General features: G+C 43.4%; 1 pseudogene; it reads left to right on the top strand.

The window, feature by feature from the left end:
- Positions 1 to 281: 281 nt before the first annotated feature.
- On the top strand, positions 282 to 2,113 carry LOC125531975 (annotated as a pseudogene).
- The last annotated feature ends 9,023 nt before the right edge of the window (positions 2,114 to 11,136 follow it).

Raw genomic sequence — 11,136 nt, 5'->3', positions numbered from 1 at the left:
GCGATACACCCTGCTGATGCTGCAAGTCGCCGGCGGCGACGCTGCATTGGAGAGCTCTTGGGGCCATTGGAGCTCCACCGCGGCTGCAGTGAAGCGTCGACGGAGGGTCGGGGTTGCAATATAGCGTCACCGGAGCTGCAGTGAAGCACGCCGGAGGGTCGTCGGGGTTGCAATGGAGCGTCGCCGGGAACTGCAGTGAAGCATGCCGGAGGGTCGTCGGGGTTGCAATGGAGCGTTGCCGGAGCTGCAGTGAAGCACGCTGGAAGGTCATCGGGGTTGCAATGGAGCGTTGCCGGAGCTGGAGGGAAGCACGCCGGAGGTTCCAATGGAGCGTCGGCGGCGCCACCAGTGCTGCCATGGAAACTGCTGCGCTTGGTACAGGAAAGGAAGACGAGGTTTGTGCTGCGATCCAACTGCTGCGCTGCGTACAGGGAAGGAAGACGAGGCTGTGCTACGATCCAACGGCAACCCCCGTCAGATCGGACGGCTGGTTAGGCGGATGATTTCCCGAGGAAATCATCCGACTTATTCGTAGCAGTCGTCTTAATTATGTCGTCAAATTTAGCAGGGATGATCCCAGAGCCATTACTTTGGAGTAGGTGCACTTCTATACTTATCCGCAATTGTTTCAATGAATAAGTCTACCTAACTCCCCAAGTATTGAGGTTTGTCTACTTAACCTCTTCAAGTATAAAGCCTGGTATTCCGCCTCTTAAAAGTATTCAACACTGTCGAAATCGCCCCTAGGTGCAGTTTTGTAGGTGGTTTTTGCACATGTGCCATGTGGACTGCATGGGCAAAGCACACCTCCTAAACGACCCCAGTGAATGATTTAGACTGTATGGAATACTTCGGGGGTCAGATACCCGATTTTATAGATTAGCCTGGTATTCGACCTCTCAAAAGTATTCAAACCAATGTTTTAAATAGCGGGCTATGGCATTTAGCGGCAACCCTTGAAAACAGCTATAGCGGGGCTATAGCGGCAAATTGTACATGAAATCATTTAGCGGCAACATCCTCAAACAGCTATAGCGGAGCTATAGCGGGACTATAGCCGGCTATTTAAAACTATGATTCAAACACCATCTAAATTGCCTCCACTTGCAGTTTTGTAGGTGGTTTTTGCACATGTGCCATGTGGACCGCATGACAAAGCCACCCCAGTGGACGATTTAGACAGTATGGAATACTTGGGGGGTCAGGTACCTGATTTTATAGACTAACCTCGATGCCCTGAGGGAGTTAAATGGACTTATTCCTTATTTAAATTACCCCCCTTTTTCATTTCACAATATCGCATGCATAGAAGAATGATATTACGTACTCTCGATCATGTATTTCAACCACTTATCTCTTTTTTATCAACAAAGATGCTTCCATGTGATTAATCTGTTCAGAAGTATCAGAATAAAGAGCTTGTTCATCAATTGTAAAATATCCCTTTTATGTAAATGTTGTTGCAAGTAGATAAAACATCATAAGGGAAGTGCTTAGGATGTTTCTTACTTTTATATGAAACAACTGTTAAATAATAATAACTTTGTAGGGTTCTCTCATCAACTTGGCTGGCCCTAAGCGAGGGATTAATTATCTGGGTGATATTTTTATCGAATACGATATGAGGATCAAGACTGTTGGACCAGAAAAGCATGATCCACAACTGATCGATGGCGTATCAATACTAGGCAACATGGGCGTACGGAATCGTAGTGTGTTCACGAATCGCATCCATGGCAATTGTGGTGCAGTTGACATAACCTTTTCAAGTCTTGAAAATGCAATTGAGGCGACTGTAGAAGTTGCTATATCACAAGTGCAAAGCAGTTTCAATCTGTCTCTTGGCTGTTTTACCAGTGGGTTGAATGAAGAAATTCGGCTCTTTGATGGCGTCATTGGTGAGACGCGGAGCTTAAAAAGGTCTGTGGTTGCTGTGGTGATAGATTCTTGGATACACTTGAAGTTCAAGGTTGGTACAGAGCGATCCAGTTCCACTGAACGTGATTGTTTCTTCAATGCTGGCAACCACGGGTCTAGTGCTCGAAAGATTAAGACTGATTTTGCGTTAATCTCAGTGAAGGTGATCTGGTCGCCTTTGCCTGATGGGTTCTAGGTTTATTTCAAATTCATCACACCCTTTGGATAAACTTTGTCGAATAGTGGTGAATGTAACAAGTTGTCAGTCGAGTCGTGGGCCTGTGGCGAGCATGCATGATTTGTAATCAAACCAGTGTCCAAGTAGGTATTTGTACTCTCTGCATGTGTATTCGAAGCGGTTTGTATCCTCCACAAGTGAACAGATGATCGTTCATCTGATGATTTGATTGCTGGGATGGTCAGCTAATTCTGAAGCTTGCTGTTAAAAAAATTCTGTTGATGTCCTGGCTGGGTAAAAAGGACTGCCTTGCCTGGTTGAGAAGGGAACATTTCAGCTGAAGAAGGTGCTGATTGTGGAACAAGCTACAACTGTGAAGTTGTTTGAGATAAGCTTGTGAGGTGACTATTATTCTCCCCCCTGGTTTTGTTCCCAGCTACAAAGTAGAGATGGTGATGACTCAAGAAGTCAAGATTCGTATGTGTCCAGTACCTAGCACTTTGTTGACATGAGAAATTTTAGAAGAAAGGCACAAGCAGCCCCCGGCTAAATTGATAAAGCCCAAACTGACATGAGAGCTGAGAGGTGCTGATTTTTATCTGCATGGGCCTGTGATTTGCTTTTGTAGTTTGTATGCATGTACGTTGAAGATGAGTAGATAGTATGGTGTGGATGTCACTCTGCTATGTAAGATTTAACCATGCCTATGTGATGTACTCCATCTTTGTCAAAAAAAAAGTGATCTACTCCCTGGAGGGAGTATCTTTTTTTTTTTTTTTGAGAATTGAGTATCTGTTTATGTGGTATACATGTGCCTGGCGCGGTGGGAGCTGCCTGCAGTGGCATGTTAATGAAGAGCGATGTTCCAGACGATGGCTGACTCCGGCCAGGTGGTCAAAGATCATGGAAGCATCGCATTGACGGAATTAATGGAAGGTACATCCAGTGCTCTGTAACTTTTGTCAACAAATGAACATGATGATACCAAGTCTCTCCTGTTGGTGAACGTGATATGGGAATAATGTTCGGCACGACAAGCTGGCAGGTTCCTTGTGGTCGATGGTTAGTCTGGATCTGAAACTTGTGAAGCAACTTGAGTGTACAATCATTTCTCCCATGGTTGGCCAGATGCAGTACGAAACTGCTTGGAAGATTTACAGGTGTGACATCTCTGCGCGGCGACCACATGGGGGGAGGGAGATGACCGTGTTCGGAAAGAACAGGTGTGGAAGATAGCCTTATCCGCTACACGCATGCCTGCATGCAGCAGTAGATGGTGGTACCCCTACAGTCCTACGTACATTGACATGGCCAGCCCCAGCCATGTGTATGGAACTATGGATGCATGCACCGTTTGACTGTTCTAGTGTGTGCAACGATAATGCTGCCCTGTGCCACGCATGAGGCAGATGCAATGCGTGCTCTGCGCGGGCGCGGCAAGCAGCACATGGATGGAGGGCGGGAGAGGACCAGCCATTTTCGGAAAGAAGAGGCGGGGAAGAGAACATTATCGGACGGTTGATTCCATGTGTGCAACGATAATGCTGCCCTGTGCCACGCATGAGGCAGATGCAATGCGTGCTCTGCGCGGGCGCGGCAAGCAGCACATGGATGGAGGGCGGGAGAGGCCCAGCCATTTTCGGAAAGAAGAGGCGGGCAAGATAACATTATCGGCCGATAGATTCATGGTATGCATTGACGTGGCCGGTCTTGTGTGTGGATGCATGCACCGCCTGACTGTAGTGCTGTGCATTGATTGGGATCGTTCAGTCAGCCGGACCCGGGAATTCTGGAGCTCAGCTGGACGGCGGGAGAACAAGATAGCTAAGCTAGCTAGGGTAGACGGGGCAGGCAGGGTCGTCGTGCTGGCTGCTGCAGCCGCGTCCCCTAGCTGGGGCTGCCATGAATGCGGCGGCCGTGCTCTGTGGCCTGTGGGCACCATCGGTTTGGTCTGGTCTCTGGTGAGAAGCGTTGCCTTGCTGTCTGAGACCATCTGTCTAGTAATCTTCATCTGATTCTGTGTGCCTCACATGCGATGCTTTGCTGATGTAGAGCAGAGTCCTCTTCTGCTGTACTAACAAGTACAGTAGCTTGTAGAGCATGGCTTCGTTTTCAGTTAGACCCGATCACCCTTAAATCAGCTCCGTCATCCCTGGCCATCGAGTTCCATCTGTGCGATCATTAGTGTTCATGGTGGTAAGAACAAGCACCTTTCCAACAGCCAAACGCGAGGTGTTTTTCTTATGAATTATTTTACCAGAGTTGGTCTAAGGCGCCAGATTAAGGTTCTGGTCCGAAAGGGCGTGGTTTCAAATCCCACTGTCAACAAGTTTTTTATTTATTTTTTATTAATTCTACAAAAACAATATCTTTTTTTTCTGTAGGTTTGCCCATGGGAGACATCAGCAGTTTCTACATGGCACATACAATGACAAGTGTCCCCTCAAAAAATAAATACATATAGTGACAAGTGACATTTTAGTTTTCTTCGTATTTATTCCTTATATACGGTGAAAAGTTTTTGTTACACTCAGCATCTCATCCCATGAGCAAGCCAAAACTTTTCTGCTAGATCATACTCCCTCCGTTCCGAAATAGATGACCCAACTTTTATTTATTTTTTATTAATTCTACAAAAACAATATCTTTTTTCTGTAGGTTTGCCCATATGGGAGACATCAGCAGTTTCTACATGGCACATACAGTGACAAGTGTCCCCTCAAAAAATAAATACATATAGTGACAAGTGACATTTTAGTTTTCTTCGTATTTATTCCTTATATACGGTGAAAAGTTTTTGTTACACTCAGCATCTCATCCCATGAGCAAGCCAAAACTTTTCTGCTAGATCATATTACATATGTTCCATGCTTAACACATACAACTGCCCCCAAAAAAAACTCCCTTCTAGTTTATTTATTTATTTATTATTAATTCTACAAAAACAATATCTTTTTTTCTGTAGGTTTTCCCATGGGAGACATCAGCAGTTTCTACATGGCACATACAGTGACAAGTGTCCCCTCAAAAAATAAATACATATAGTGACAAGTGACATTTTAGTTTTCTTTGTATTTATTCCTTATATACGGTGAAAAGTTTTTGTTACACTCAGCATCTCATCCCATGAGCAAGCCAAAACTTTTCTGCTAGATCATACTCCCTCCGTTCCAAAATATATGACCCAACTTTTATTTATTTTTTATTAATTCTACAAAACAATATCTTTTTTTTTCTGTAGGTTTGCCCATATGGGAGACATCAGCAGTTTCTACATGGCACATACAGTGACAAGTGTCCCCTCAAAAAATAAATACATATAGTGACAAGTGACATTTTAGTTTTCTTTGTATTTATTCCTTATATACGGTGAAAAGTTTTTGTTACACTCAGCATCTCATCCCATGAGCAAGCCAAAACTTTTCTGCTAGATCATATTACATATATTCCATGCTTAACACATACAACTCCCCCCAAAAAAAACTCCCTTCTCTTTTCTCAGTCTCAATAGTTCTATAGACGAAAATGATGGATGATGTGTGCCACTTTTGGGCCCCCAACCCAAGCATCTTCTTTACTAACTGGATGCTAGGTGTCACCAACTCCATGCCCACAAGCTAGTTGCTGCAAACGGTCTGCCAAAATAGAACCACAAAGCCCACTGTCAGTGACACAAAGGGATAATCAACGACAAGCATAAACATATAAGCAAAGCCATCGATCATCATAGGACATAATATTCCCTAATGATTGGACCTCACATTCTTTGAGCTGTCATTGTTATGATTGAATCCTATCTCTTCCCCCCTGCTAAAGAAAATGAAAGAATCAGGTCTCTTTTCGATGATAGGTATGTCTGTCTTTATCAACTAACTAAGCCTAATCGTGTGATCAGAATCTTGACCAATATACTATTTAGCAGTAGTGACCTCACAATACATGGTCATCATGCACGAATGCAAAGATACATTGGCGATAGATGCGTTGCATATATATTCTCGAAATACATACTTAAATCAAGGCTGGCATATATGCACTGTATTTTTATAACTCATTAACTTGCGGATGAATACCATTTTGAAACATTAATTCTTAAAAGAGTGTGCATAGCGCACGAGCATACACGCTATAGGTCTTCAGTGTGACGATCCACTAGTAGAAAAAGACACATTTGTCCCGGTTTCAGAGACCCATTTGTCCCGGTTCTGGAACCGGGACTAAAGCCCAAAACTTTTAGTCCCGGTTAGCTTACGAACCAGGACAGAAGGTGCTCCACGTGGCTGCTGCGGGGCGCCCAGGCAGGAGGGCCTTTAGTCTTAGTTGGTAGTACCAACCGGGACCAAAAAGCATTCACGCGTCAACAGCTCAGGAGTTGGGTTTTTTTAAGAGAGAAGTGACCTCTCTTATCTCTGTGCTTGGTCGACGCTGGGTACTATACGTATAGAGAGAACTCGACACGCTAGCTAGTAAGCAAATGAAGGAACCATTAAGTACACAAGATCGTCATGAACATATACAGAGAGAAATGATCGACCTCTCCTTCTCAGAGAGATTGGTCGAACAACAAGTTTTCGTATATCTATCCGACGCTGCTAGCTACATATATACAATATAAGATCTCTTACAATCCCTAACATCTAAAGTCAATTTTCACATGGTATTCTCCGGCTGGATTGATGACGTGGTCAAGAAAGAATCCCGTCAATTCCTCTTGAATTGCTCGTATGCGATCTTGTGGTAGGAGTTCATCCCGCATCTGCTAGATCTAAATTGAAGAAGAGGGTCAATACATGTGTATGAATGAAACTCAACACAAATGATAGTAATAAAATAAAATTTTGAATATTTTTGCTTACGCACTTCATATTGTTTTTCAAAGTAGCCCCGCTTATTAGAGGCCGCCGCGTTGTAGATCAACTCGCAAACGTAGTATCCACAGAAATCATTCCCGGCTTTCTGCCACAAGCACTTTACGAGAAATAGAGGTCAATCAAACTGATAAGCAAGCATGCTAAATGGTATTGATGAAACTAGCTAGAATCAATGGGAGATGCGCAGAACTAGGTAGTTGTAGTTACTTTCAGGTGTGTAAATCGCAACTCGGTCGGCTGTCCCGGAGCAATTATGGTGAACTCTTTCCAAACCCTGCCAGACAAAGAAAATAATTACTTGATATCAGGAAATGAACAAAGTTGCCGATATGGTGCGATAATGATCGATTGAACTTACTTCTGGAGCATTCGAGTCATGTCCGCATAGTCCTCGGGATCTTTTCGTCTCGAGTCTAAGACGGTTACTACTCTCCGCTCAAGCTTAATCTCTAGGAGAATAAAGTGGTAGCTGCGCACGCATGCATAACTCGTCAGTTACATTACTATCTCCGAGATTGATGTGATCGTGGAACTTTCATCCTGGCGCAACCTTTTCTTCGGGCCTCGTCTCATTACCGAAGTTTGGCTCGATCCGGAGGGCTATAAAAGAAGAATGAAGAGTTAATATATGTACATACCAAAACAATTAATGCATCAATTAGCTAGTCAGCACAGGCTTAATTAATACATATACCTCGCCAGACTTTGCAACGGCTCCCTCCTCCGTTCAGTCACCGGAATCGTCATCACGGTCTCCTTCTTCCATCGACATTCCGTCACCGAAGCCATCATGATCATGTCTTTCCTCCTCCATTACTCGATCACCGAAGCCTTCATCCTCTCCTTCCAGACCATCGGTGTCATTGAGAAACGACAAGACATCACGTCCGTCGCGGATTATGTCCCCCAACAACTCATCTTGTTCTAAGTCTCTTTGATCCATAGTTTCTGCAAATATTACAACATGGCAATTAATATACAAACATGAGAGATGGATATATTAGTGGCAAACATAGACCTAGCTAGCTAGCTAATCACAACAAGGAATATTAATTAGTGGCCTCGACGCTTCTACGGTTTGGGGTGGCCTCGACAACGCTTCTAGGGTTTGGGGTGGCCTCGACGACAACGCTCTTTTAACTTAGTAAATTTGGGTGGCCGTGACGCTTCTAGGGTTTGGTTGGGCGAGAGGGAGTTCATCGACGTCCCGCCTTATGTTAAAGAGTTACTGGTGTTCTCTCATGAATGTCCGACGTCCGGACCGCCTCTCTCATGAATGTCAAACAAGGGATTTAACAAAGTGGCACCATTCTGGATGTGCAGAAAATGGTCCATATGTTTCCTGATCTCATCTACACTTCTATATGTCACGTTGTCTAGTGTTAAAGGATTCAAGAAATCATGGCTTCATCATTAGCTGGAAGTAACAGGCGCATAATGGTCCTGCTACCTCTTGAGCATGCGTTGGTTTTTCCTTGAAGAGGAAAGGGTGATGCAACAAAGTAGCATAAGTATTTCCCTCAGTTTTTGAGAACCAAGGTATCAATCCAGTAGGAGAAAACACACAAGTCACCTAGTACATGCACAAACAATCAAGAACCTCGCAACCAACGCGATAAAGGGGTTGTCAATCCCTTCACGGTCACTTGCGAAAGTGAGATCTGATAGAGATAATAAGATAAATATTTTTGGTATTTTGTTGTACAGATTGGAAAGTAAATATTGCAAAATAGTAAATGAGATGTGATAATAAAAGAGATGCAATATAATAAGAAAGAGACCCGGGGGTCATAGGTTTCACTAGTGGCTTCTCTCATGATAACATGTATTACGGCGGGTGAACAAATTACTGTCGAGCAATTGATAGAAAAGTGCATAGTTATTAAGATATCTAAGGCAATGATCATGAATATAGTCGTCACGTATGTGTCAAGTAGATCGAAACGATTCTGCATCTACTACTATTACTCCACACATCGACCGCTATCAAGCATGCATCTAGAGTATTAAGTTCATAAGAACAGAGTAACGCATTAAGAAAGATGACACGATGTAGAGTGATAAACTCAAGCAATATGATATAAACCCCATCTTTTTATCCTCGATGGCAACAATACAATACGTGCCTTGCTGCCCCTACTGTCATTGGGAAAGGACACCGCAAGATTGAACCCAAAGCTAAGCACTTCTTCCATTGCAAGAAAGATCAATCTAGTATTCCAAACTAAACCGATAATTCGAAGAGAATTGCAAAGATATCAAATCATGCATATAAGAATTCAGAGAAGAACCAAATAATATTCATAGATAATCAAGTTCATAAACCCACAATTCATCGGATCTCGTCAAACACACCGCAAAAGAGTATTACATCGAATAGATCCCCATGAACGACATCGAGGATAACTTTGTATTGAAGATCAAAGAGAGAGAGAAGAAGCCATCTAGCTAATAAGTATGGACCCGAAGGTCTGTGGTAAACTACTCACGCTTCATCGGAGAGGCTATGGTGTTGATGTAGAAACCCTCCGTGATCGATTCCCCCTCTGGCAGATCGCCAGAAAAGGCCCCCAAATGGGATCTCACGGGTACAAAAGGTTGCAGCGGTGGAAACGTGGTTTCGTGACTCCCCCTAATGTTTCTAGGGTATAAGAGTATATATAGGCGAAAGAAGTACGTCGGTGGAGCTCCGTGGGGCCCACGAGGGTGGGGGCGTGCCTACCCCCTGGGCGCGCCCTCCTGCCTCGTGGTCGGCTCACAGAGTTCCAGACTTCCACTCCAAGTCTCCTGGTTTGCTTTCGGTCCAAGAAAGATCATCGTGAAGGTTTCATTCCATTTGGATTCTGTTTGGTATTACTTTCCTGCGAAACACTGAAATAGGCAAAAAAAAACAGAAACTGGCACTGGGCCTCCGGTTAATAGGTTAGTCCCAAAAATAATATAAAAGATCATATTAATGTCCATTAAACATCCAAAACAGATAATATAATAGCATGGAACAATCGAAAATTATAGATACGTTGGAGACATATCAAGCACCCCCAAGCTTAACTCCTGCTCATCCTCGAGTAGGTAAATGATAAAACAGAATTTTTGATGTGGAATGCTACCTAACATATTTATCAATGTAATTTTCTTTATTATGGCATGAATGTTCAGATCCAAAAGATTCAAGACAAAAGTTTAATATTGACATAAAAATAATAATACTTCAAGCATACTAACAAAGTAATTATGTCCTCTCAAAATAACATGGCCAAAGAAAGTTCATCCCTAGAAAATCATATAGTTTGGTCATGCTCCATCTTCGTCACACAAAATATTCAGATCATGCACAACCCCGACGACAAGCCAAGCAATTGTTTCATACTTTAGTAATCTCAAACTTTTTCAACTTTCACGCAATACATGAGCTTGAGCCATGGACATAACACTATTAGTGGAATAGAGTGGTGGTTGTGGAGAAGACAAAAAGGAGGAAGATGGTCTCACATCAACTAGGCGTATCAATAGGCTATGGAGATGCCCATCAATAGATATCAATGTGAGTGAGTAGGGATTGCCATACAACGGATGCACTAGAGCTATGAATGTATGAAAGCTCAACAAAAGAAACTAAGTGGGTGAGCATCCAACTTGCTTGCTCATGAAGACCTAGGGCATTTGAGGAAGCCCATCGTTGGAATATACATGCCAAGTTCTATAATGAAAACTTCACACTACACTAATAGGAAAAGGGCTACTAATGGCGCACCAGTTTTGCCTACTAATGGCGCATCATTGGTGCGCCATTAGTATCATGCCACTAGTATTTTTTACTAATGGCGCACCACTGGTGCTCCATTAGTATCTGGTATACTAATGGCGCACCACTGGTGCGCCATTAGTATAGGCCACTGGTGCGCCATTAGTATTTTTGAATTTTGAAGGTGGGAAAATAGTAGTGGCACACCATCTAACCCCCACTGTGCGCCATTGCTATTTTTGAATTTTGAATTTGGATCTGGATTGTGATTTTTTTGCCCATTTTTTGCTCTTTTTTGGCACGATATTATTTCAAATTTTGTTCCTGTTTTTGGATCTTGTACGTTCTTTTGCCGTGTACTTTTGCCGGCTAGGAGTTCACCGGAGAGGAGGGGGAGGAGGTCACCGGAGCGGGGCTCGCCTACC

The sequence above is a fragment of the Triticum urartu genome, unplaced genomic scaffold, assembly GCF_003073215.2.
Source record: "Triticum urartu cultivar G1812 unplaced genomic scaffold, Tu2.1 TuUngrouped_contig_8654, whole genome shotgun sequence".
Classification (NCBI taxonomy): domain Eukaryota; kingdom Viridiplantae; phylum Streptophyta; class Magnoliopsida; order Poales; family Poaceae; genus Triticum; species Triticum urartu.
This window is presented reverse-complemented; position numbering and strand designations above follow the sequence as displayed.